We start from the raw sequence: 26,669 nt of genomic DNA, 5'->3' as shown, positions 1-26,669 counted from the left end.
TGCAGGATACCTTGACCAAGTCTAGTCTAACTTCCATTTCTTGGGGAACCTCAAACCCTGTGGGGATATAACCTTGAACTCTGGGCCCTTCTTATGCATGGCATGGGTATCATGTTTTGATGCCTCACAAGGATGTCCAATTGTCCAGGTTACTTTCCATTTGCTTTCCACTCAGAGCCCCAGGTGAACAGTAGGTTTCTTAATTGCTTCTGTGCTTCGTTTCCTTTATTGGAAGGACAACCCTTTCAGATTCCCACTCTCTGTAGGCCATCTGGATCCAACCTCCAACTCTCTACCAGTCCTCCACCCCATGTCCCATCCTGGAGGCATCCGTCCTCTAAGCTTCTAAGACCCATATCCAGATCTCACTCTTCTGCCAGCCTAAGCATCTGACCACAAGCTATATCTCTAGCCTGCACTTTTCATTTCTAACATGTGAGAATTTTTATTTCTTTCTACTAAGCTCAGCTATGTGCCTAAAAATATTTTATTCTGGTTACACATATCCAGTATTTTTCTGCTTTATAATGAGAAAGGAGGCACACATCAGCTTTACTCTCCTGTTTTATGAACTTGAATCCTCCCTCTGGGCTCTGCAGACCTTGAAGTGGGAGGTGTGGCTTATTCAGGTTCAGCAAGTGCCAAGCACAGACAACTTTTAAACTTTTGACTAATGAACCAATAAAACCTGAGGTGCATCTCACCTTCTCCATTAGCAACTGGGTCTCAGAAAATCCATGAAATCCTTCTAGGCCTCAGTTTCTTCACCATCAAACCAAAAGAAAATGATTCTTCTCTTGTTGCCTCACAAGAGTGAGTTGTGAAAGTAATACAAAATATTATGAAAGAGCTTTTCAAAAATCAAATGCACTAGTGAATGAAAGAGATTAAGAAAAATAACACTGTATTAACTAATCATTTATTTACTTCATTATCACCAGGACAAACAAGAACCGGTTCCTCTGGGTGCTGCCAGTTTGTGTCAAACTCTAAAAGACGTCAGCAGAGCAGGCCAAGAAGGCCCTGTGTGCTCACTGATTTGCCTCAGATATGGACCCTTCTCCTGCAGCCCCATATGAGTATTTCATGTATTACTTGAAGTTCTTCACCCTGCTCTGCCATTGTCCTGACTTTGTCCAGGGGACACATGGCGATGGACTCCCTGTTATGTGACTCTAAGCAGTAGTTCTCTCTGATGTTTTATTTCCATTTATCTAACAACTGAGTTGGCAAATACTTAGTGAATGCCAACTAAGTAACCGGATTATGAGAGGTGTATCTTCCCTTCCCTTTGGGGCCTAACGATGCCAGTTGCATGGGAAGAAATACAAATCTAATCTTTGCAGTATTTGCTGTAAAAGTTTTTCCTCAGCTTCACATGCCCTAGATGTCATTGCTTTTCATCAGGCAGCAAACTCTCCTTCTAAGCCTCGTCCATCTTTGCAGCCTCATTTCCCACTCCTGCGCACGCCCTCGGTGCCTATTAAATGGTTCTCCACACTAGATCCTGAACATACTTTTGACTCCCTGACTTAGTGCTTTTGCACTATTGTTCCAGCTCAGCTTTGGAAGCCTTATCTACCTGCAAGGCTGAGCTCATCGACCCCGCCATCTTCTGAGCTACGGATCTTCTTTTAACGTCAGCACACAGGCTGCCTCAGCCTTCCTCACAGCCATTTCCGGTAGACACTGCATTTATTTACAAAAGGGTCTTCTCCCCAGCTAGGAGTTTTTTGTGAGACTCGCCTATGTCTTTCCCATTTACTCTGGCATTCCCATAGAACTAAACAAGTATCTTACCTAAAATTCATGAGTAGTAAATGTGTACAGATATTGGTTTATTTGGATGACTAGGTGGTGAGTTATCAAAGCAATAAGATAATACACTCATATCCCACAACAAAACCTCAGGCGATACAGAAAGCCAAATAGAATTGAAATGTTAGATTACTCAGTGCCTATTTGTTTCCTTAAAGGGCATTTCTGAATAATGAAAATAGCTTAGAAAATCCTTAGCCAGTTACTTTAAATCCAGTGTCCTAATAAAATACCCCAGTAAGTTCTATCCTTTCTCCGTAGGGTATCACTTTACCCACTGAGCAGCTGCACAAGTCAAAGCCCGGGAAAGGCATGCCATGGGACACACATTTCCATGCCACTTTCAGAGGCAGAAATAGAAACATGGCAAGAACGTCTTGCCCTCTGGCCAGTGGCACACACTGCCTTTGCCCTGTTTTGTAGGACAAAGGAGCATAGGAGGGCACAGTTCTTGGTTGACTGTGAACAATGAAGCTTTTCAAATTAGTGGGAAGAGGAACAACATGGGAATCATGGCGGATGTGTTTTTGTTCATTTATTTATCAGTTCTCAAATAGTTGCCATACATCGCAACATATCTACAGAGGGCATGGGTAGGGAACAAGTATTTCTACCAAGGACCTCAGAGGGCCCTGATGCAGGCAGTCCTTGGGACCCCTTGGTGAAATTGATGTTTGCCAATTTAATTATAATGTGCCTTGGCATCTGTCTTCTGGGATTCATTTTGCTTGGGACTCTGTGAGCATCTTGGATTTGTGTGGGTTTTTTCTTCTCCATCTCAGGAAAGTTTTCTGTCATTATTACTTGAAATACTTTTTCCATGTCTACCTCAGTTTCCTTTCCTTCTGGAACCCCTATTATTAGAATATTATTTTGTTTTGTACTGTCCCAAAGCTCCCGTAGGCTCTCCTGCTTTTTAATCTTTTTTTCTAGAAGCTGCTCTAATTGGGTATTTTTTTCCATCTTGTCTTCTAGCTCACTGATGCGGTCCTCTCCTTCATCTAGTCTACTCTTGATGCTTTCTATTGAGTTCTTCATGGTCGTGATGTCGTTTTTCATTTCTTCTTGGTTCTTCTTCAATTCCTCTTGGTTCTTCTTCAAATACTCATGGCTCTTCTTCAATTCCTCATGGTTCTTCCTAATTTCTTCTTGGTTATTGTCAAATTTCTCTTCCATTCTTTTTAGCCATCCTATGATCATTACTCTGAATTCTTGCTCTGGTAGGCTGCATGCCTCCGACTCCTTTACTTCCTTTTCTGGTGTTGCCTGCTTTTTCTTCATGTACGGGCCATTTCTCTGTCTCCCCATGATCTCTCTTTTCAGGATGTCTGGTTATGTGGTGTTCCTTCTCCTTTCCATGGGTGATTGAAGAACTCCCTTGAATCCACGTGTTTGTGCCGATTGGGGCGTCATGGCTGCTTGATGGACTCCTCCACTGTGGGTTTTCCAGGCCTCAGAGAAGCTCCTCCTTTCCTGGTAAGATGCCGCAGCCTTCCCTCCGAGCCCACAGCTCAGGGAGAAGTCGCAGCTGCCGCAGTGCTGGCCGCTTGGTCAGGAAATACTGTCCAGCGGACCCTTCCTTACCTTCCTTGAGAGTTCAGCTGCCCCTTAGCTGCCAATCAACATTCCCTGAGAGACTCAGACGCTGCTTTTTTCTGTTCTGGGACCAGGGTCAGAACAAGTCCCTCTGTTCGGTCACCATCTTCAAGCTCTGCCCCCCCTTGGTGTAATTGAAATAAATATTCACAGCTCAGGGAGGAATGAGCCAGATTCTATTCCCTTTTGCAACTGGATTCTTTTTTTCTTTTTTTTTTTTTTTTTTTTTGCTATAAAGCTACCAAACAGATTGTTTCATATCAGAACATATTGAGGTGCTTATTGTTATTATTATTTTTATAGTCATATAGTATCTCATAATATTTTTTAGTCAGCCCCGTGTCGAATATTTAGGTTGCTTCCAAATGTTTGCTAGTTTAAAAAGAAAAGGAAAATAAAAAGACTGTAATGGTACCCTTCTACATACATTATTGTATACATGTGTCAAGTATATCTTTAGGAAGAATTCTTAGAAGTGTAATTTCTAAGCCAAATAACATGTGCATTTTAAATTTAGATTGATATTGCCAAATTGTCCCCATGAAGGTTGTATCTGATTATCTAGTTCTGAATATTTACATATCACCTACTATGAGTAAAATGAATTATTATATATTTTCTTCTCTTTTCATTTTTTTGTTGAGAATTTCTTTTAATTGACTTATTGCATGGAATAATAATGCAATGTTAAATAAAACTGGTGAAAGCAGGCATATCTCTCCATTAAGTATCATATTGAGGAAATCCCCATGTATTTCTAGTTTCATGAGAGTCCATTTTCTAAATCATAAAGGAGTTTCAAATTTTGTCAAATTTTTTGCTTGCATCTATTGGAATAATTGTATGTAATTTTTGAAATCCTGTTAATTTGGTAAATCATACTGATTGCTTTTAAATATTAAACCAACTTCCCTTTCTGGATAAGCCCTACTTGAGAATAATGATAATCTTACATATTGTTGGATTCGTTTTGCTCTATTTTGCTAAAAATGTGTCTGTTCTTAAAAGATATTTTAATTTCCTTTACTTGAAGTATCTTTGGTTTTGGTATCAGAGTTATATTGGGCTCAAAAAGTTAGAAAGTAATATTTCCTTATTTATTTTCTAAAAGAGTTTGTGCAAGATTTATCTTTATATCCTACATGTTTGATAGAATTTATCACTCAGTCTATCTAGACATGAAGATTACTTTTAAGAAATGTTGGATTTTCCGTTAATTACTTTTTTCCTTTAATTGATATAAGGGTAGCCAAATTTCTTATTGTATCTCTTGTCAGTTTTGGTAAGTTGTCTTTTTCACTGAAGTTATTTAGAAGTGTGCTGTTCAGTTGTCAACTATTTGGAGATTTTTCCTCTTTTCTACCTAATTTATTTTGTGGTCAGATACTTATTACCTCAATTTTTATAAATTTATTGACTCTGATGGTTAATACATGTCCTCTCTTGATGACTGCTTCATGTACACTTTTAAAAATACCTATTCTGAAATGGTTAGATGTGACATCTATGAAAGTGTATTAAATCAAGGGTGTTGATTAGGTTTTCAAGTTCTTCAGCTTATCCTATCATTTTGTTTTCTTATTTTGTCAATTACTGAGAGTTCAGTGTTGGGGAAAAAATGCCCTACTATTATTGAGAATTTGAGTTACTCTCTTAATTCTTTCAGTTTTGCTTTGTATATTCTGAGACTTCTTTTAGGTCAGAGTCTTGAGGAGAAAATGAAGGTGCTAAATGCCATTTCAAATTAAAGTTTTATCTATATTCCTGAGCTTCATCAGAGACATGTAATTGAAAGAGAACATTGTTCTCCAAACACCCCCACACTGCTTGAGTTGAGACATGTGATAATTCTACACAACACAGGAACCATGGCATTAGCTGATAGGGGCCAGCACCTATCCCAATGGGCTCTGCTGCATGAAAGCAGAGAGGAAGTTTAGACCACAGGCTACACACTGATTCTAGGGCCAGCCCACCTAGGTTTGAATCCTGGCTCTGCCACTTATCTGCTGTGTGACCATACCAGCAAGTTACTTGCCCCTGGGTTCCTTAGTTCCCTTATCTAGAGACTAGAGACCCAGTGCACAGATTTGTACACCAGTGGGGTCCCTCTACCTGGTCTGTGTGCTCTCACAATCCAGGACCCCTCAGGGGATATCAGACTGCCAGCTTCAGTCCGACCCCCAGGGTAGTCAAATTTCTCATTGTATCTCTTGTCTGGGATTGGGCCAAAACCGGCAGTCCAACACCCCCTGAAAGATGTAGTAGTGCACAAAGTGGCAGGTGGCCAGGGAGGAGCCTGAGCCTGGTCTGGGCACCATGCTGCTCCCCCTCATCCTGACCCCGCTGTGCCTTCCACCGCTGCCACTCAGTAGTGCTGCTGGAGAGAAGGGAGAGACTCACCAGTCAACTGAGTGGTGCTCCCACTGTGGTTGCACACTGACCACCAGGGGGAAGCTCTTGAATTGAACATCTGCCCCCTGGTGTTCAGTGCGCATCATAGTGACCTGTCAACTAGTCGTTCACTTAGGTAGAGATATATATATATATAGATATAGATATAGATATAGATATAGATATAGATATAGATATAGATATAGATATAGATATAGATATAGATATATATATATATATATATATATATATATATAACAACTCATAGGATTGTTGTGAGAGTTACAAAGGTCACAGACTGGTGTACACAGCACCCTCAGAACACTACCTGCCACAAAGTAAGTGCTGCATATGCCTTTGCTATTATAGTTGCTTATTTCCACATGTCTAAGCTTCAGGGAGAAGAAGGTGGTTGACTCTGTAAGTGTTTGTGGCACTGTCAGAATCCATATACTCTTTTCTCAAATATTTTTCTTGTATCCACTGCAGGGTGTAGGCAAGAAAGTTCCTTTAGAAAGAAGCTTTGCCCTGCCTTCTCTGCTCTCCGTGCTGTCCCTTCTGCATACTCAGTGGGCAGCAGGGACAGTAGTAGCTCATAGCAGACTCCATAAGAAGGCTTATATCCATTCATCTTATTACTTCTCTATAAGGATGTTTGTCGGGGGAGTAGATGTTGGGTTCTCACAGAATGAAATCTGAATGACTTCAGACCAGATGAAGGATAAATCAGGTCCCAGTTGTGAAACCAACCAGCTCCCCCTCCTATTGTCACTACACATTTCAGGTGGTCAGAAAAGTCAACAATTTAAGCACCCGAAATGTCTGATGAGCCTCTGCAATAGGTCAGGACAAAATAAGACTGAGATCCATGTAGACACAAAGAGCTCAGAATGGTTTTCAAAACATCTCGTTCTTGACAGAGACCAAGATTTTGCCAACTAATTCTCCCCCTTTAAAGCCCCTAGGTCAACTCTATGTGGTTTTAATTCCTTTTTTCTGGGCTCCATCCAAGGTTAAGCAAGGACCATGGGATTATTTTATGTCCATGAACCTTTGATTTCATCTTGCCCCTGTGACATTCATAATTATTCCGAGTGGGCTGCATAGCATGGCCTGGCCTCTCACCCACCCAGTGGATGTTTGTCCAAGGTCAGTTATACTCCCAACGAATGCAGTTTCACAATCCATAGTGTCATGACCCCCCATAGAGCACTCTCCATGCTCTCTCCCTAAAAGTCCCCTGACCCACTCTGGGTGCTCAGTAAATATGAAACCACAAACAGAACTGGAGTTCATGGACATGGTCAGCTCAAAGGGTATTTCCTCAATGTGCATTCTTTTCTGAGAACCTCATTGATTGTTCTCCTGAGGCTGATTGTGAAAAAATGCCCTGCACTCACCCCATTTTGATAGACCAAAGACCTCATTTAAGGGAAATTAGATTTATTAGAGTTAAGATAAAGAAGATCAGATGACCTGAAATTGAAAGTCCTCTAAGAAAGCTCTGCAGTTGAAGGAAAAGAACATTTTAGAGGAGATAATGACAGCTGAGTCACCTGGCTTCCTGTGGCAAAGTCCATAGGATAACAACTGATAACCCAGTGCTGGGTGACTCTCGAGGCCTGCAACCAGGGTGCTTATACTTAGTTACAATTATAATTAGATATGGGGGAGATAAAAGATCAACCGAAGGACTTGTATGCATGCATATAAGCATAACCAATGGACGCAAAACTCTGGGAAGGGAGGGCATGTATGGGAGTGGAGGGGGGGAATTGGTAAGATATGTACACATATAATACCTTAATAAAAAAATGAAAGAAAAAAATAATAATATAATTAGAATAATGCATACATATAATTAAAAGCAAATACACCACCACTACCATCACCACACACAAAATGGCTTAAAAATAAATATGGGTAGCCGAAACCGGTTTGGCTCAGCGGTAGAGCGTCGGTCTGCAGACTGAAAGGTCCCAGGTTCAATTCAGGTCAAGGGCATGTACCTTGGTTGTGGGCACATCCCCAGTAGGGGGTGTGCAAGAGGCAGCTGGTCAATGTTTCTCTCTCATCGATGTTTCTAGCTCTCTATCTCTCTCCCTTCCTCTCTGTAAGAAAATCAATAAAATATATTTTAAAAAATAAAATAAATAAATAAATAAACAAATAAATAAATAAATATTGGTAGTATATACTTATTTATTCCACTCCTCCAAAATATAGCTGGTTGCCATAAAATGTGTTCCACTTTTTTCTATTTTCTAAAAGAGATTGTATAAAATTGGTGTTATTTTTTTAAATTTTTTAAATTTTAAAAAAGATTTCTTCAGTGTAACTATCTGGACCTGGACATATCTTTTTCAAAAGAACTTTAATTACAAAGCCAATTTGTTTTACAGAGGTCATCTATTTAATTTTTAGTGAATTTTGGTAATTTATGGTTTTCAAAGAACTGGCCAATTTTTTTTCAGTTGTAATATTTATTAGCATAAAGTTTTTCATAATATTCCCATGTTATTCTTTTAATGTCTACAGGAGCTATAGTGATATCCCTTTTTTCATTGCTAATTTTAATAACTGTGTCTTCTCTCCTTTTATCTTTGTCCATCTTATAGACTATAGAGGTATACCTTTTATGTCTTTTAGTTGATTTTAGAGAGGAAGGGAGAGAGTTGGAAACATCAATGATGAGAGAGAATCATTGATCAACTCCCTCCTACATGTTCCTTATCAGGGATCAAGCCTGCAACCTGGGCATGTGCTCTGACCAGGAATTAAACCATGACCTTCTGATTCATAGGTCGATGCTCAACCACTAAGCCACACTGTTGGATTAAAGGTTTTTCTTTTAAAAGAATCACTTATTTATTTTATTTATTTTTATCTATAATTTTTGTTTTAAATTTTATTTATTTCTGCTCATACCTTTATTATTTTCTTCTTCTACTTGCTTTAGAGTTATTTTGCTTTTCTTTTCCTAGAAAATTATAATAGAGGCATAGATTATTTATTTTAAAATGCTTTTCTTTTTAACATAAGTACTTAATTTTATAAATTTTCCTGACAGCACTCTTTTACCTACATTCCACAAATTTAATGTTGTGTTTTCAATTTTGCTCAGTTAAAAATCTTTTCTACTTTCCCTGAAATGTGTTTACACAAACAATTTTAAATGTCAATTTGATCCATTTGGCTGATCAAATAACTGGTGTTATTCAGTTCTTTTATATCCCTGCTGATTTTCTTTCTATTATCGATAGTGTTGACAATTGTTGGTTTGTTCATCAATCCTTATAGTCCTGTCAGCTTCATATGTTTTAAAATTTTATTTTAGGTGTTACATACTTATGATTATTATGTCTTCTTGGAGAATTGACTCTTTTATCATTATGTAATGTCTCCATATGTTCCTGGCATATTTTTTCGCTCTAAACCCTGCTTGGATATTAATATAGACTACCATTGTTATATATATGCAAACACACACACACACACACACACACACACACACACACACACACATAAATTTCCTGGTCCCTAATATATCAAAACTTGGGATTTAATCCTGAGCATTGTGAATATTATGAGATTCTGGTTGTTGTTTGAATTCTATCAGTAGAATTCAAAGCAACAAAAAGAAAAGAAATCTCAGACCAATATCTCTTATGAACATAAAAGACAAAATCATCAACAAAATGTTAGAAAATTGAATCCAGACACATACAAAAAGGGTTTCAAACAATTACATCAGATTGATTGGTCATAACACATTTCTGGTCTCACACCCAGAGTTTCTTATTCTGTAGGTCTGGGACCAAGACCAATAATTTACATTTCCAACAAATTGCAGGCGATGCTGATTCTGATGCTGTTGGTTGAAGATCCACTCTTCAAAACCACTTCTTTCAGGAAAAGAGAGGGAACATCATAAACTTTCATTTGCCATGGAAAGCTCTTCAAATGAGACTATTCCGTTCTGCAATCTGATTGTCTTTGTTTTCACCTCTCAATTCCTTACTTGAGTGAGACCATTTTATTTATAAGATCATGAATACAGGCTATCAGAATGGATAAATCAGCCAATTACAGCTTTCTATGAAGTCAGAGAAAATTTAACAACCTCCCCTAAACAGTGAGAGGTATGGTGGTATTATGAATTTTCATAATTTTGTTCACACAAATAAAAATATTTTAGGTTTCACTCATCCTGTCTTGATCACACACACACACACACACACACACACACACACACACACCTAGTCATTCCTAGTGATTTCTGGCAAAAAAAACTTTTCTGATTAATTACATAGGTACATCCTGTTGTCAGAATCTCCCTCTTCCCTTTATCATTCCCCATCCCCAATCCACACAGGAGCAACTTTCTTTTTCTTTTTTAATAGGAGCGATTTCATAGAGAAGATGGCTGAGATGGTTTGCATCATCCAACCCAACATGATATAAAAATGAACCAAACAAAAATATCGTGCATTTCCAGTCACCCTTTCTGAATCTGCTCTCAACTTCAGAACTCTTAAACATCCCCTTGCATGAGAGTCAATCCATCTTGCCTATTCCCTCCTGAATTTGTCTCTGATGGGACATCAAATTCCTCCCAGTCTCATAAATTAGGCAGAGTTTTTCTCTTCCTCGTGGAAACTAGGCACCAGCTCCAAGCTCAGGTCCAGGAAGCCTGTTTCTATTCCTCCAACGGGCCTATAAAATCCATCTCCCAAAATAGCCCAGTCCCTTCTGAGTAAAGAGTTCTAATAATAACCTCTAAGAAGAGAAAACACTTAACTTTGTGACATGGGAGTCACCGAAGAGATTATTTGTTTTGGGTTCTCAGTACAGTTTACTCTAGTCTTCCATGTTTTGTTCAACATGAAAGCCCAGAACATCAAAGTCCACAGTGAGTGTGGAATTTGTTGCAAGCATTGTTTCCTCTAACAGATCCGTGGGGTTCCCTGTGGCCTTTCCTCCCTGTTCTCACCAATAAGAACATGCAGCACCATGTGGACTGTGCAGGGTCCCAGGGCAGCATCCCCTGTCCCAACTCTTCCAGTAGAGCGGTCTCAGGGCCAACCAATCCTGCCCGTTTAACTGAGCTAAACTATAGGCTCACACATTAGCCAGCTCCCATACTCAATAGCTTGGAGGATTGTACCCTAAGTCACTCAAACAGGCCAGCTGAGGTTAGGAGGTGACCCATATGTCAGGTGAGTTCAGCAAGTGGCCCCAAGAAAGCCATAGTGGACACAGGAAACAACTAGAGCAGTGGAAATTCCCTGTGCCTTATTGCCCAGGTCACAGTCCTGCATCCCAGTAGCACTCCATTCTGTTCAAATGGTGTTTTTCTTACATTCTCAAGACTGAATCTGACCTTCTATTTCCATTGCTATCCCTGTGGCTCCAGCTCATAAAATTGTCTTTGGACCTCTGATTTATTTTTCTGTTGTCTCTCTGGTTCTCCACCCTCTGTGAGAATGACTGTCCTGTTCGACCTCTACCTTTACTGGACTAACAGGATGGGATAGAATACTGACTGAAAGCTTTGCCTTCCCCAAGATATTATCAAATATTGTAAAGACTACACTAGGAGCAGCTATCTCTGGAGAACAAGGTGTTCAAGGCCATTCTTAAGGAGGTTTTGGTTCCTGACATGAAGCTACCACTGCCATTAACTATTTCACTTAAGAATATGCCATAATTACCCAGTAATTGTTACTACTATTACTTTAAACAGTTAGCTTTTGTATCAATTAAGAATAAGAAAAATATTCTATTTAACTCCATTATTACTTCACCAACGCTTTTTACATGTATTCAATACATCTGTTTCTCATCTATATCACTTCCCATTTTACCTGAAGAACTTTTAAAACATTTTGTTTTCAGGAAAGGTCTTCCAGTGAAGAATTTCCTCAAAAAAGGTTTTATTTCTCCTTAACTTTTGGAGAATAGCTTTGCAATACATAGATGGTATATAGAGCCACATTTTTCACTGTGAAAGCAGGAGTTAACAGATAAGCAAGGGAATAAAACTAACATGTTCCATACAGTAATGGATTGGGGTTTGGAAAATAGTATAAATTCATTAGATTAATATAAATACATATCAATATACATACACAGATAGGTATACACTTGCATTTATACAAATGGGTTAGTGCTAACCCACATGTAGGTTTCCATTTGTATATTTCCTTCCTCTGATCACTGAGGGGTCTAGAAGCAAGGACAGCCCAGAACCAAGGAACACACCTGGCACCCACATCTCGGTTTCTAATACCACCTACACTAAAAAGAAACAGGGCTCCGTGGGAAAATGGCTGTTTCTAGGACTGGGGCAAGATGGGCTAGGGCACATTGTAGTGCCAAGAGTTAGGAAATGCTTAAACAACAATAAAACATATCGCTAGAGGTATGTCAAAGTGAAACAGCAGCCAACGGAAGGAACTCCCAATGGCCTAAGCTGCAACAATTTGAGCAACAAAATAAATATTATGATATGGGATTATAACCCAAAGTATAAAATAAATATCCATGAGTCCACACTCATGTCAACACATCATTGAGTAAATAAATAAATGGAAAGAAGAAAAAAATCTCCCATGCAAAATATTCCAAATGATTTATGTAAATAATTCTCAAGGCAGTGGGTATAACTCTCCATGTCTTGAGTGTGTGTGCCCATAATGACTTCCTTCCTCTCAAAGAGTTCTATATACAAAGGGGGGAAAGGGCTCTGGGAAATACTTCCTCACCCAGGTGATCAAGGCCAACATCAATAGTGATGCTGTGTTGATATCATTTACCTTTGATATGATGTGATGAGAAGGGCTCTTTATATCTATGATATTTCTCCCAAGAACCCCAAAAGCCAGCCTACTCATAAGAAAAGCATTACATAAATCCCAGTAGAGGGGCATCCTAAAAATATAAAATATACCTCACCAAAATTCCTTAATACTGTCAAGATCATAAAAACAGGGAAAGTACAAGAATCTGTCATAACCAAGAGGAGCCTAAGAAGACATGATGACTAAACGTAAAGTGGTACCTGAACAGGTTTCTGGATCAGAAAAAGGACATTCGATAAAACTAAGGGATTGTAAATAAAGTATGAATTTTCAATAAAACTGGTATAACCATATCAGTCCATTAATTTTGGCAAATGTATCATATTAATTTAAAATGTTAAAAAATAGGAGACACTGGGAGTGGAGTATATGGCAACTCTATACTATCTTCAAAATATTTTTGTACAATGTGGGAAAGTCCCATAAGTGGAGCAGAAGACCAATTATAGGACATTGCAAGAAACCAGTAATAATTCATTCTAAAAATATAAATTTATTTAAAAGCAAATGCCCATAAACTTTTGGATGAAAAGGGCAATTCAATTCAAGTGAGGAAACATTTTCAATCAAAACTTTTTTCCCAGATGCATACTTGATATACAAAATGTTGAACTATTAATGTTCATGTACAAACTAAATGAGCTCTGCATTCACCCAACAATGCTCTTCTCAAAAGAAAACGCCCCTTCTGTTTTGGTCAGGTGATTGCCCAGGACCCAGTCTCTCAGAGACAGCTACATCATTCTCAGCTATCACTGCAGTGTTCACTCATCCTGAGTTCTATGCTGAACTCCCTGGATGGATTATCACCCCATCATTGTGCAGATAAGGAAGAGGAAAGGAAGTCACTCCTAGGTGCCTATTCAGCATTCATTCCCCAGCAGAATATTTTGTTCAGGGCAGCAATGGACCTGCCCTGAGCTGAGGGTTTCAGTGTACGCTTTGACTCCCAGGGTTAGTGCCACCTTCCTGCTTCTTTCCTCTGTTTGCCTGGAATGCAGCCACCAGGCTGGAGGAGAGCAGCTGGCTGTAAATAAGAGGCTGTAGGCAAGAGAACAAAAGCTCTCCTAAGGGTGGTGGCATGGAAAGAGAGAAACCTAGGACACAGGTAATGCTGGGGGCCTCTGAGCCAGCCTGAACACCTATTTGGGTGAGAAAACAAACCCCTAATTGATTAAGCCATCCAGTGTGTTCCTGCTCTGTGAATTGAGCACAACTCCAGTAGGAAAACTATGTAACTTGCCAAGTCCTCTCACATAGGACATGACACACCTGGCTCCAAGTCAGGTTGGTGCGACTCCAAAGCTTTGAACTGCTGTGTTTTCCTTCCTCTTGCACTTGTGGATATGGTTCATCATTAACTGGTTCACTCTAGGTCTTCCTAGCTCCTGATTTTCAATATTGACTTTATAATTGAGACACAACGGACTACTCCTAGGCTCACCTTCTGCCTCTTTCTGTTCCTGGCCACCTCAGGTAGCAAACCCAGTCCCTGAGAGCTATCAGGGAGGAGGCACCTGGTCCCCTGAGATGTGGGGCTCAAACAAAGCGAGCTGTGGAACCATGCACTTTTAAAAATATGTTTTAATTTATTTCAGAAAGGAAGGGAGAAGGCTAGGAAAGTAAAACATCAATGAGAGAGAAATATCAATTGGCTGCCTCCTACATGCCCCCATTAGGGATTGAGCACACAACCCAGGCAAGTGCCCTGACCAAGAATTAATCTGGTGATCTCTTAGTTCATGGGTCAACACTCAACTACTGAGCAACACCAGCTGGGCCATGAGCTCTCTCTCTTTTTTTTTTTTTTTCCTTAATTACATTTTACTTTCAATTTTTTTATTTTTTTATTAAAGTATTACATATGTGTCCTATTCCCCCATTGCCTCCCCACCCCCACTCACGATCTCATTCTCCTGGTGTCTGTGTCCATTGGTTAGGCTTTGATGCATGCATACAAGCCCTTTGGTTGATCTCTCCCCCTTACCTCCACCCTTCCTTAACTTCCCTCTGAAGTTTGAAGGTCTGATCCATGCTTCTCTGTCTCTGGATGTGTTTTTGTTCATCAGTTTATGTTGATCATTATATTCCACAAATGAGTGAGATCATGTAATATTTATCTTTCTCTGACTGGCTTATTTTGCTTAGCATAATGCTCTCCAGTTCCATCCATGCTGTTGCAAATGGTAAGAATTCCTTCTTTTTTACTGAGCATAGTATTTTTAAGTTTAGCTCCAATTCAGCACAATACCCTCATTGGCCCTTTGACCTTGCTATGGGATAGCTATTCCTGCTAAACCACCTCTCTCATCCCCCTACACAAATCTTAACTAAGCTAATCACCACATCAAATAATAAGTTAGCTTGACCTCGGATGCCTGTATTTTAAGGAGGGAAGATGAGGACAGCAGAGACCGTGGGCACAGGGCAGGCAGGGAGCACACTGTTGAGAGAATACCACCCCCCCTGCCTTCCTCATCATCTCCTCCCTGCCTCACCTGCACCAAGCCCTCCTTTCTCTCCTGTCTTTGGTTAATACTATTTTCGCCACATTACTGACAGCTTCTTTGGGGGCAAAATAAAATAATAAAGGCCACTAGCCCTGGGTTGAGTCCTCTATTCACCTTTATCTACCCAGGGTTGCCAGAACCTCCATGGTGCTCTGTGGATGCAGCCTATGTGTCCTGAGTAGTGGTGATTGGTCTGACGTAGGCAGACACCAGGACCCCCTTCCAGAACCAAAGCACCATGCACCTGAGCACTGGATTCCTCCTGATGGCCCCACCTCTTCCACTCTGAAGCCTGGACTCTCATGGCTAAATCCAAATCACTCAGAAGCCAGGTGTGGGCTGCTCAATTTCATCCCTGCAAACCCAGTCCCTGAGAGCTATCAGGGAGGAGGCACCGGATGAATATTCAAGGAATTAATGAGCAGATAAGTACCTCATGTGCAATTAGCCCAGCCTCCCTGCAGAGATTCAGCTCCTTGTGTCTGCTTGCTCCTGGCCATCGCCACCTGATGACAAATGGGCACCCCATGCTTAGCCGTTCCTTGGTAGAGCTTTGTCAACCCAAGCCTGTTCTTCCTCGGGCTTATGAACAATATTACACTCAGTCTCCAGGTTTCTCCGTTGGAAGTGCTAAATCTCCTCTGACTCTTCCTTCTCTCCTTCCTCCTCATCCATTTTCACAAATCTATCCTAGCCCAGCTGTTGCCTCTCTGGACTGTCCACCACTTCTCTGTGTGGTTATCCACATTTCTATATTCTGTGTATTTGATGTTCTCATGGGTGGCCGCCCTGCCTTCCTCCCTCTCCAAGCTCATTGGAGAATAGTCCTCCCGCCCACTTGATTTTCAAGGTCCATCCTGAAAGCTCTACTTTCCACTTAACTTCCCCTCATCCTAAACTTTGAAAGTAGATTATTTCATTCTGAAGTCCCAAAGACGTGCATCTGTCTTTCTCCTGCTAATAGCACCCTTTCGTTTTCTGCCTGACCATGCACTGTATTATGCACACATCTTTTCTAAATTGCCTTTGGGGTAGGACCATCTCTGCACCCTGTAAGGTATTGAGGCCACACATTTTTTATTGTGTGCACCCAAGAAGGAATGCATGAGTGAATGAGTGAATATGTAACAGTATCCCAGAGCTAGAAGCAATCTACCCAACCCTAAGCACCATAGCCCATTACAGAATACCCTCTGTGAAAGGAAACAAACTGCTCAAGGTCTCACTCCTTCCTTATGGCAGTGTTAGCTATGACCAAAACAATGTCAGGTTTGCAGCCATAAAACAAACTGATAATTGGAATTCTAGCTCTGATCTTTCATGCTTGATACATAAACAATACAAAAGCTAATATTGATTAAATTATCAGCATGTTCAGATTCTGCTAGGAGCTTCAGGTGAGCTCATTCACATGATTCTCATAAGAATTCTACAAGTTAAGGATATTTTTTGCCCCACTTTTTAAGTGACCCTGAGTCTTAGACTAAGCAACTTCCTCAAGTCCCATATTTGTTAAATATTTGAGAAAAAAATGTGAATCCACTTAGTCTCACATGTGAAGCCACACTATAAGCCAACATATTAAGTTCCTCAGACTCTCTGGACCTCAATTTTACCATCTGTAAAATAGGCATAGTAGTAGCATGCCATTATGGCATAAAATATACATGATATAGCCTAATAGTCTGCATCATGCTCTGTCATTTAATTAAGTCTGCAGAGATCTGAATGTTCATCTTACATGTGCTTCCATCTCCACACCCCTAAGTGAGGAGAACTTAAATACCAGACAGTAGAGAGAACTATTATATTCTGGGTATACTATGCTGAGTCTTCTGTCTGAGATTAGTTAATATCCAATTGGTTTTGCTCTGTGCTGGGTGATGTGCTCATTGACATGTGGTGCCATTGGCATGATCATTGACATGACAGGCTTTACACACAAGAACAAAGTTTCTTATGAATGCTCTTCCAGTGTTTATTGCCATTTAGGGTAGTATAATTTTTGGAAATAATCCTCATATATAAATTTTAGAGAGAGAGAGAAACATTGATTAGTTGCCTTCCACATGCAACCCAACCAGCAACCTGGGCATGTGCCCTGACCAGGAATTGAACTTGTAACCTTTTGTTGCACAGGATGACACTCAACCAACTGAGCCACACCAACATGTCGCCTTTTTTATTTTATAATGAAACATACAATTTTATACAATACTAGTCACATGTAACATTAGAACTTAAAAATATATCTTTGATGTCACTCCATGAGTAAAAATAGTCTTCATATTTTAATAACTAAATAATACATAATGGGAATTTTCTTAAAATTTACTTTTTTCTGCTATTTTCAAATAATACACATTGAAACATTTTTTCTTGTTTCAACATAGTTTTATAATTTTGGTGGTTGGATAAAATTTCACTGCACTGACCTGCCATAATTTATTAAACTCCACTGTGGTTATTTAGGTTATTTCCAATTTTCCTTGGATTTAAGGGCAAATTCATGAAACATTAGGTTTCTGGGTTAGATTAGGGCATTTTGCACCATCTAAAATTGGCAATAAGATAAGTTCAATTTTTCAGATATTTAACAAGAGGGCACATACTTATCCCCCAACAGTGAAGCTCTCATATGTAGCTTGATGTTACACTCAAACATTCAAGTTTCGTGGGCAAACAGCTGGTGTGTGATAATTTTTATTTTACTTCTTCATCATTCACTTATTTATTGTAATTTATTAAAATTTCAGGCATACTGAATTCTAAGCATTCTGCTAGGTTCCAATGCTATGAGTAGAAAACATCCTAACCTCGTGGGATTTATAATCTAGTAAGGAAAACATAGAGTACAGCAGTAAAACAAAAATATATTAGAGTGAGCACATGTGAAAGGAGAACGTAGCTGTATTTAGGTTATTTATATACTATGTATTTCCACTAGACAAGTTATGTAACCTTTTTCTACTTCAGTTTCCTCGTCTACAAATTAGATGGAAATGATAGCCTGTGTGAAATGTTTAGTAGAATCTTTGACATATATTAGTAATCAATAAGCAGTCAATATATGATAGCTAATATTATTAATTGTGTTAATTATTCATTGCTACATACCAAATTACATCAAAATTTAGCACTTAAAACAAGAATTTATCCTCTCACATAGTTTTGATGGTCAGGAATCTAGAGACCACTTAGTTTGGTGGTTCTGATTTAGGTTCACTCATGAAGTCATCTGAAGGCTTGGCTACAATTTGGACGATCTTCTTCCATGATGGCTCCCTCACACAGTAGTTGGCAGGAGGCCTCGGTTCCTCACCCTGTGGATTTCTCCATAGGGTTACTGGAGTGCCCTTACACTATGTCATCCAGCTTCCCCTGGAGCAAGGATCCCTGAGAAAGGAGGATGCTGTTCCTTACATGGCCTAGTCTTAGAAGTCCTACATCATCACCTCCATCCAAATCTACTTGTGAAAAGTGAGTCACTGAGTCCAGCTTTTAATTAAGAAAATGAGAATTAGGATTCTCTTTTGAACCCGTGGCAAAGGGTAGTGGACATCCTATAAAATGCCATGCAGATGCTGTCCACTCCCTGCCTGGCCCACAGAAGGTGTCCTCTCTCCACTCTTTCGTGACCCTCTTAGTACAATTGGGTAGACACATAGCTACTTCATGATGTTCACCTGCTGAAATGCCTTTTCTAAACCTTATCTTATTTCCACAGATGCACAACCTCTTTACTAACACCATCTAGGTCTCTCTACAGCTGCCTGCAGGCGTCACCTGTCCTTTGGTTTTCTAATGGACTGTTCTCCTTAATTATGTTTGTCTCCTTTGGGGAGGATGTAGACCCGTTTTACTGTGTATTTTTAAATGCATGTATTAACCAGGTGCCACATGCTTGGCATAGATTATCTTTAACATTTACTTAAACTCTTAAAAATAAGTATTATTAGTTCTTATGTAAATAAGAAGCCTAAATTTCAGAGAAATCAAGGTTTGCACAAGATAACTCAATAATGAAACTGAAGTTCAAAGCTAGGTTGGACGAACCCCATATTTGGTTCATTCCACAAGGTTCCAATTCCTTAGGGTTTCCTTTCAGATCCAAAAGACTACAAAACCCTGTGGTCATTCAAGTTATTCCAAACTATACCAGTTTGCTTTTCAAACATTTCCCAAATTTTTTTCCATCTTCCCTCTATGATAATGAGATGTCACTCACACATAGGATTGATAGATAAAATACAGAATAAGCAGTTAAATTCGCATCTTAGATAAACAAATACTTTTATTAGTATAAGCCTGTCTCATCCAATATTTCCATAACCTGGAATATACTTAAGCTAAAAAGTAAATTGTTAATCATCTGAAATGCAAATTTAACTGGGTAAACAGTGACAATTGACTACAACTCTATGTATAGAACTCTTACTCACCGTACCAGATCTGGAGATCTGAACAGGTTCTAAGGTTTCTTGTTTCCTCACAAAATTACAAATTGGATGTGGAGCCTAGATTATGGAAGCTTTCAGTTCCATATACCATAATGAAGAACTCAGCACAATGCCTGAGAAAAATGAAGCATCTGATAACACTGAGGTGAAACATGGGCAAATGCAGACATTTACCATCTGTTCAGTCAGAGATGAGTTTGAATGTGGAGGTCAATTCTGTGGGGATTACTTGTAATAAAGTTCTCACCACAAATGCATGCCCTGAAAAGGCCTCACTGTCATTTAATAATTAATGACCTTGGGTGTAAGCCACAGCTTGGATGACTCTACAGCAACCCCAAAGAAGACAGGCTCTACAAAATTAAAGTTTTTTTAGTGTCAAAATTGGTCAGAACAGATGGACACCTTTGCTATCCCATAGTGCACTTGCCCAAATCCTAGCCAACCTCTCCACCATCCCTTCCACATGCAGTCGTGCCTGGAGAAGAGAATGTGGGCCACCCAAATGACCTTGCAGATTCTTGGAGCATATGTGAGTTTTCAGGGAAAAAGCCTACCTCAAACCCCGTAAGATAAAATGCCAACATCCTGGAATGTGCTCCAGGCCCTCTGTGACTACCCCATGCCTATAGCTAACTCATTATCTACCATCTCTGATCACACTGGTCTTTCAGATCCCCAAATGATTTTCTCTCCTGGAATGTTCTTCTCTTTTATCCTTCTGGACATTTCAGTAGAATAATACATTTCAGGTAGCGGCTAAAATATGATTTCTTAACAGAGGCTTTGGTACAGCCCTACCCAACTCCCCTTCACAAGTAGGTCCCCTTTGCCAGTCATATTCCTTCATAGCGGCCAATACAATTGGGATTTATTAACTCTTAGTATGATTATGTACTTAACATTTGTCTTCCCTGGTGGAATTTTAGCTCATTGATGTCAAGTATAATGTCTCTTCTGTTTATTCCTGTATCCCTTGCACTAAGAAGTATATAAATATTAACTGATAATGAAATAAAGGAATGGATTTTATATGGCAGGCTAGCCGCACAGAAGACGTCTCCAGGTCTCTTGCCTACCTTCCTCCCATGCTCTGGAGCCCCTAGTTCTGTGGTCCTGGACACTGATTACCATATATCTTCTCTCTCTGTGGCCCATTGGATTGGAGAAGAGTTTAGAAAAGCTTTCCTGGTTGACTTTCAATATTTGGAATTTGCCACTCTATACATTTGTTGTGTTCTCCAACCCCCAGACACCTCAATGATTAGGAAAGACGTTGTGATACCACTGCAATAATCTGATTATTATTTAACAGGAAAGGAATCCAGGGAAGACTGGATAATATAAGCATGCCATTTATACAGATTTGCTAGAAAGCTGTAATTTAACATTAACCAAGTCTGTTCCCCCCTGATCATTGGGGGAAGGGATTGAACAAAGGCAGTTTAGACACATGCCCCATAAGGTCTGAGTCACATGGGAAAGTGCTTACCTATCTGTCAATCACATCTGGGAACAGGTAACTGGCCAGAATAGGCATGGCTACTACAAGGGTGGGGAACCTGAATACTTAAACTTCTGAGCAAAAGATGTTTGTTCTCTTGGCCCTTGGCTCTTGGCCCTCTAGCTATTTTGGGGCTCCTGATGCAGAGGGTGCATTCTCCTCCATTTGTCCAAGTGGCCCACAGCCATGTAGACTCCACACGATGGATGAATGGACTGAATCTGGACTAACTGTATGGACCTGGCTGTAGCATGGAGTAGAAGCTCTGGACACTGGACCTGCTTTTGATTCTACTGGAACCCAGATGCACCTTTCTCAGGACTGTGTTAAGGGCCATGAGACTTTACAACCCAAGAAATATAATTCCACACCCTTAAAAACCATTCACCCTCCCAAGCAAGTCTTAAAAAATCATTTTCTAAAAGATATCATAAAAACCCTACTCCCAGGAGCAACAGAATAGTTTGATTCTCTAGTAACAATTGGACATGAAGAAAGGAGCATGTCTGACTTTAACATTCCAGGCTGTTCTCCATCAGCACTGCCACGCTGTTTTGTCCCCTGAGTGTTCTCTGTGTACCATCTCTTCTAAAGCCACAGTCACACTGCCTCTTCCTGGCTCTCCTCTAGGCTGTCCTTCAGCTACAGCTCAACGGCCATGCAGGTATATTCACCGTGAAATATACCAATAACACTTGATTGGCCCACAAGTCTTGTTCAGGGTGCTTTTTTGTGGTTGTTTGCCTATGAATAAGATTATGGGTTATATATCAAGTATACATGCACCAAATTTTTGTTTAATTTTCTCTCATCTATTAAAAAATTTCATATCAAAAAGTCCTTTAGCACTGCCCTGTTCACATTTCACAAACTCAATAGCCTTGTGTAGGTACTGGCTACTGTATTAGTGTGACTATAGGACAGTTCCATCGGCACAGATAATGGGACTTTCCATTTCTATGCTGTGAGTCCCACTCGAAGCTTTGTGGCCTGGCTCTCACCTCCTTTGCCCCATCCCCTAGGACTCAGGTCTGATGTTTTCATTAACTGCTCTATAGATAAACCCAAGTAACTATCCATGGTAGTCTCATCTGCCCTCTTATTATAACTTAACCTCGGCAAGCCAAGCTCTTGCTTTTAGTAAATTTACTCTTTCAAATTCAAATTATGATACTAGAAACAGATCCAGGCAAAGGTGCCTCTTCAACAATTTTTTGAAGGCCAGTTTGCTTATCCCAGGAAAATGCCTCCTTCGGAAAAACAAAGGAGCCAGAAGCTGAGTACAGGCTGCCCATCATCTTACTGAAGGTGCAATGGAGCCAACATGAAGTTTTCTGAGGGAAACACATCCTCCATTCTCCGTACCCCTTAGTGCCATTCAACAGCCATCTGGTTGAAAGGAAGCAGGCTTGGGGCAAGTCCCAGAACTCCACCTTTTGTAGTAAGTGGACTGTGTCTACTTTCAGCTCAGGCTATTTGGACACTTTGGTCCTTTCGTGTTTGCCATCTCTTCCAGCCTTGCTTAACCAGTACACAGATAACTGGGGAGAAACAGGGAGTCAAGGCAGATCCTGCCCCTGTGAAACACACAGGCCTGGATCTGGAAAGGGGCACATTAAGAGGAGTCCAGGAAAAAGCTTTGTTCCTGTGTAAGTCATGATTTGAAAGGATGAGAATCTAAGAGGAGGTGTTAGCCTAGGACAGGAGGGTGGTGATCAATGATTTATTGGAAGGAGAGTGACATCTTCTAATATCGCTAGAGGGAAGAAAAAAAAACACAAGGCAGACAAGTTTTGATTGCCCAATAGAAACTGGAAGCCATAAATTGTAGGGGCACTAGTCTGTGGAGATGGGTGCTCAGAAGTCTGTGTGAAGATGTTAAGAAGAAATCATCTAAATGAATGATTTGAGATGTAGCAGGCTCACATATTTTATCTCAGATTACTTCTTGTTTTTGTCTATAGCTCAACTGGCCTTCTACATGAGCACTGACTGCTAGTGATTTTGGAAAACAATAATCTGTGTTCAAGCCAATTTATTCTGATCTTCATTTCAAACAATCTTGGGGAGCACTGAGTCTCTCAGATGCATCTTTGTTCTTCATTCTCTGAAATGACATCCCCAGTGAGGTGTGCACAGAGAGGCCCCTAAAGGGGTGCCAACGCCTATATCCTAATTTTCAAGTCTTTGCATTTTTCTTAAAAGAACTCTCAGATTTAGTCTTTTGGTTTGTCAGCTAGAAAATGCTAGACAGCTAACTATTCCTTCTGTGATTGGAGGTGGAGGAAGAATTAAAACTGTGTGTGCTGGAGAGAGGGGACAGGTTAGCTGTGGGTCCCTAGAAACAATCAGGGCACTGAGAGCTTGGGGTTCCCTGGACACTTTCTAGAACAAGAGGTTTCCCACCTCCTCTGCAGCCCCTTCTGTGGCCAGGTTCTGGTTTTTGGTTTCTCCTCTTTTTCATATAATGGGTTCTCCCATTTCTTTTCAACATTTTCTGAATCTCCGCATCAGTTGATGGCGCACCCTACCCAAACCATTGTGCCCCCAGTACTTTAATGGATGCATTCCCTTTTGCTTTTATTAATTGCATGGAGAAAAAGAAACAAAAACTATGCTCTGACTTTTATATTTCATTCTGACATACTACACGCTTTGAAAGTCATGAAATATCCCTGGCAGTGCTGCACTGGCTCCAGCCAATGGATGTAGCTGTTTAGTGCTCTAATTGTTGATCTTTCTTAACTTCAATTTTCATTTTTGCATTAAACCAAGAATTTGATATAAATTTGTTTGATTTTTAATTTTTTAAGTGACAAGTATCATTTTGTTTGTTTGTCTGTTTGTTTGGTTTGATACTCTGGAGATTTTTTAGTAGGGCACTGGGGAGAAGTAGATGTATTTTTTAAAATTTTTTAAATACATAACCTAAATTAATTAAAATCAAAGGATAAGGATCAGTCTTTTCTGCTTGAGCAATTTGTTGTCCCTACATATCAACTAAAGGAAGCATCTCTATTGTCCTAATCATAGTTTATTTTACTTTCTTGGGATATTTTGAAGAAAATATGTGCTGATCTTTATTTTTATATGTAAGAGTTTTCAAAGCTATCTCTCTGAGGGTTCTGTGTTTCTTGGGTTCTGTTTAGAAATTCTACCTTCTCATCAAAATTATTTAAAGACTCATTTATATGGTTTCTATACATAATGTTTTCAGGTTGTGGGTTTTTAAATTTTATTTTTATGTTTTTATTTATTTCAGAGAGAGGAAGGGAGAGGAAGAGAAGGATAGAAACATCAATGATGTGTGAAAATCATTGATTGGCTGCCTCATGCAAGCCCCTTACTGGGGATGGAGTTTGCCAACCCCGAGTATATGACCTGACCAGGAATCAAACTGTGACCTCCTGGTTCATAGGTCAATGTTCAACCTCTGAGCCACACAGCTGGGCTCTATTTTATTTTTTAATTACAGTTGACATTAAATATTATTTTATATTAGTTTCAGGTATACAGCATAGTGGTTAGATGTTTATAAAATCTACAAAGTGATCCACCCAATAAATCTAGTACACATCTAGCTCCATACATAGTTGTTACAAAATTATTGGCAATTGTCCTTTTGCTGTATTTTACATCCCCACGACTATTTTGTAACTATCAATTTGTACTTCTTTTTTTTTTAATATATTTTATTGATTTTTTTACAGAGAGGAAGGGAGAGAGATAGAGAGCCAGAAACGTCGATGAGAGAGAATCATCAACCAGCTGCCTCTTGCACACCACCCACCGGGGATGTCCCCGCAACCAACGTATATGCCCCTGACCGGAATTGAACCTGGGACCCTTCAGTCCGCAGACGGACGCTCTACCGCTGAGCCAAACCGGTTTTGGCAATCTGTACTTCTTAATATCTTTTTTTTCCACCCCATTCTGCCAATCCCATTTTCCATCTGGTAACTATCAGATGTTCTCTGTATTGAAGAATCTGTTTCTGTTTTGTCTACTTATTTTGTTCTTTAGATTACATAAGTAAAATCATATGATATTTGTCTTTTTCTGTCTGACATAGTTCACTTAGCATAATCCCCTGTATATTCATCCATAAAATGGTAAGATTTTATTCTTTTTTATGACCAAGTAATATTTCATCATATACTAGATGTGTACCACATCTTATTTTTTCAATTGTGTAAACATACACATAGATCAATGGAAAATAGAAAACTCAGAAATAAATCCACACCTATGTGAACAATTAATCTATGATAAAGGAAGCAAGAACATAGAATGGGGGAATAATAGCCTATTCAATATATGGTATTAGGAAAACTGTATCTATACATGCACAAAAAATAAAACTAGACCACATTCTTATACCACATACAAGAATAACTCAAAATGTAAATGTAAAACACAAAAACATAAAACTGATAGCAGAAAACATAGTAAAATCTATGATGTTAATCTTAGTAATATTTTTGTTATGTCTCCTCAGACAACTGAAACAAAAGAAAATATAAACAAATAAACATCAAACTAAACAATTTGGGCACAACAAAAGAAACCATCAACTAAATGAAAATCCAGCCTACCAATTGGTAAGAGATATTCACCATTGATACATTTGATGAAGGGTTAATATCCAAAATTTATTTTTTTAAAAAAACTCATATAATTAACACCCAGAAAACAAGCAAGACAAGCAATCCAATTAAAAATGGGCAGAGGACTTGAATAGACATTTCTCCAATGTTTTCATGTTTTATACTTAAATCTTTACTCAACTTGAATTAAATATGGCACAAGATAGGGATCTACATCTATTCTGTCTTTTCCAAATGATTATCCATTTAATCCTGGTTTCTAAGTAACCACACCATCTTTACCTCTCACTTAACTTCACACTAACATAAACTCTATCACCATTTTTGTCTATTTCTAACTTTTATAGTGATCTAACATCTGTTAGTAAGATTCTCCCTCATTACTATTTTTCTATAACAATTTCTTTGCTAGTAGCATTCTAATTTTTTAAGTAGTTATTTTTTATAGTAGTCATTTGCTGTATTTGATTGGATTGTTCTACATATATGAAAATATTAGAGAGAATCAGTATCCTTCAATAATAAATTTTTATTGAGGCATTTAATATCAAATTCTTAATTATTAATGCTTAATTATAAATTCACCATCCAATGTCACTGAAACAAACAGGTTCTATTAAAATATTATCAATGAAATATTTTATGATGTCATAAAACAGGAATGTGTTCTGTATTGCCTTCTCTTTAAAAGGACCAAATCCTTTTTTAGATAAACCATAATGATTCTTTCTTGAATAGTCATAAATTTAGTGACCCCCAACAGTCCCCTGGGCCTTGTATCTAATTTCAATCCAAAAGGATGATTTAAGATCAATTCCTCTGACTTCCAAATCAGCCACCTGCCAGCATTTAATTGGCTCATATCTAACACTTGGACTTTGCAGGTCAACTCATTTAGTTATTTGAATGTACATTTT

At 39.2% G+C, this 26,669-nt stretch overlaps 1 protein-coding gene across 2 annotated transcripts in view; it reads right to left on the bottom strand.

Moving 5' to 3' along the window:
* Nucleotides 1-360: 360 nt before the first annotated feature.
* Nucleotides 361-26,669, bottom strand: part of LOC118732138 (enhancer of rudimentary homolog) — a 30,876-nt gene continuing 4,567 nt past the window's right edge. The window contains exons 2-5 of one of the 2 annotated variants that reach the window (XR_004992060.1): nt 26,035-26,040; nt 25,007-25,019; nt 12,101-12,108; nt 361-373 (exon numbers count right to left, since the gene is read on the bottom strand). The gene's annotated coding sequence lies outside the window, so the exon portion shown is untranslated. Of the gene's footprint in view, nt 374-12,100; nt 12,109-20,447; nt 20,452-23,792; nt 23,799-25,006; nt 25,020-26,034; nt 26,041-26,669 lie in introns of both variants that reach the window. The other variant, XM_036461220.1, reaches the window with a different exon arrangement.

The sequence above is a fragment of the Pipistrellus kuhlii genome, unplaced genomic scaffold, assembly GCF_014108245.1.
Source record: "Pipistrellus kuhlii isolate mPipKuh1 unplaced genomic scaffold, mPipKuh1.p scaffold_m20_p_35, whole genome shotgun sequence".
NCBI classification, from domain to species: domain Eukaryota; kingdom Metazoa; phylum Chordata; class Mammalia; order Chiroptera; family Vespertilionidae; genus Pipistrellus; species Pipistrellus kuhlii.
The sequence above is the reverse complement of the archived record's forward strand: the minus strand, read 5'-3'. Positions and strand labels throughout refer to the sequence as shown.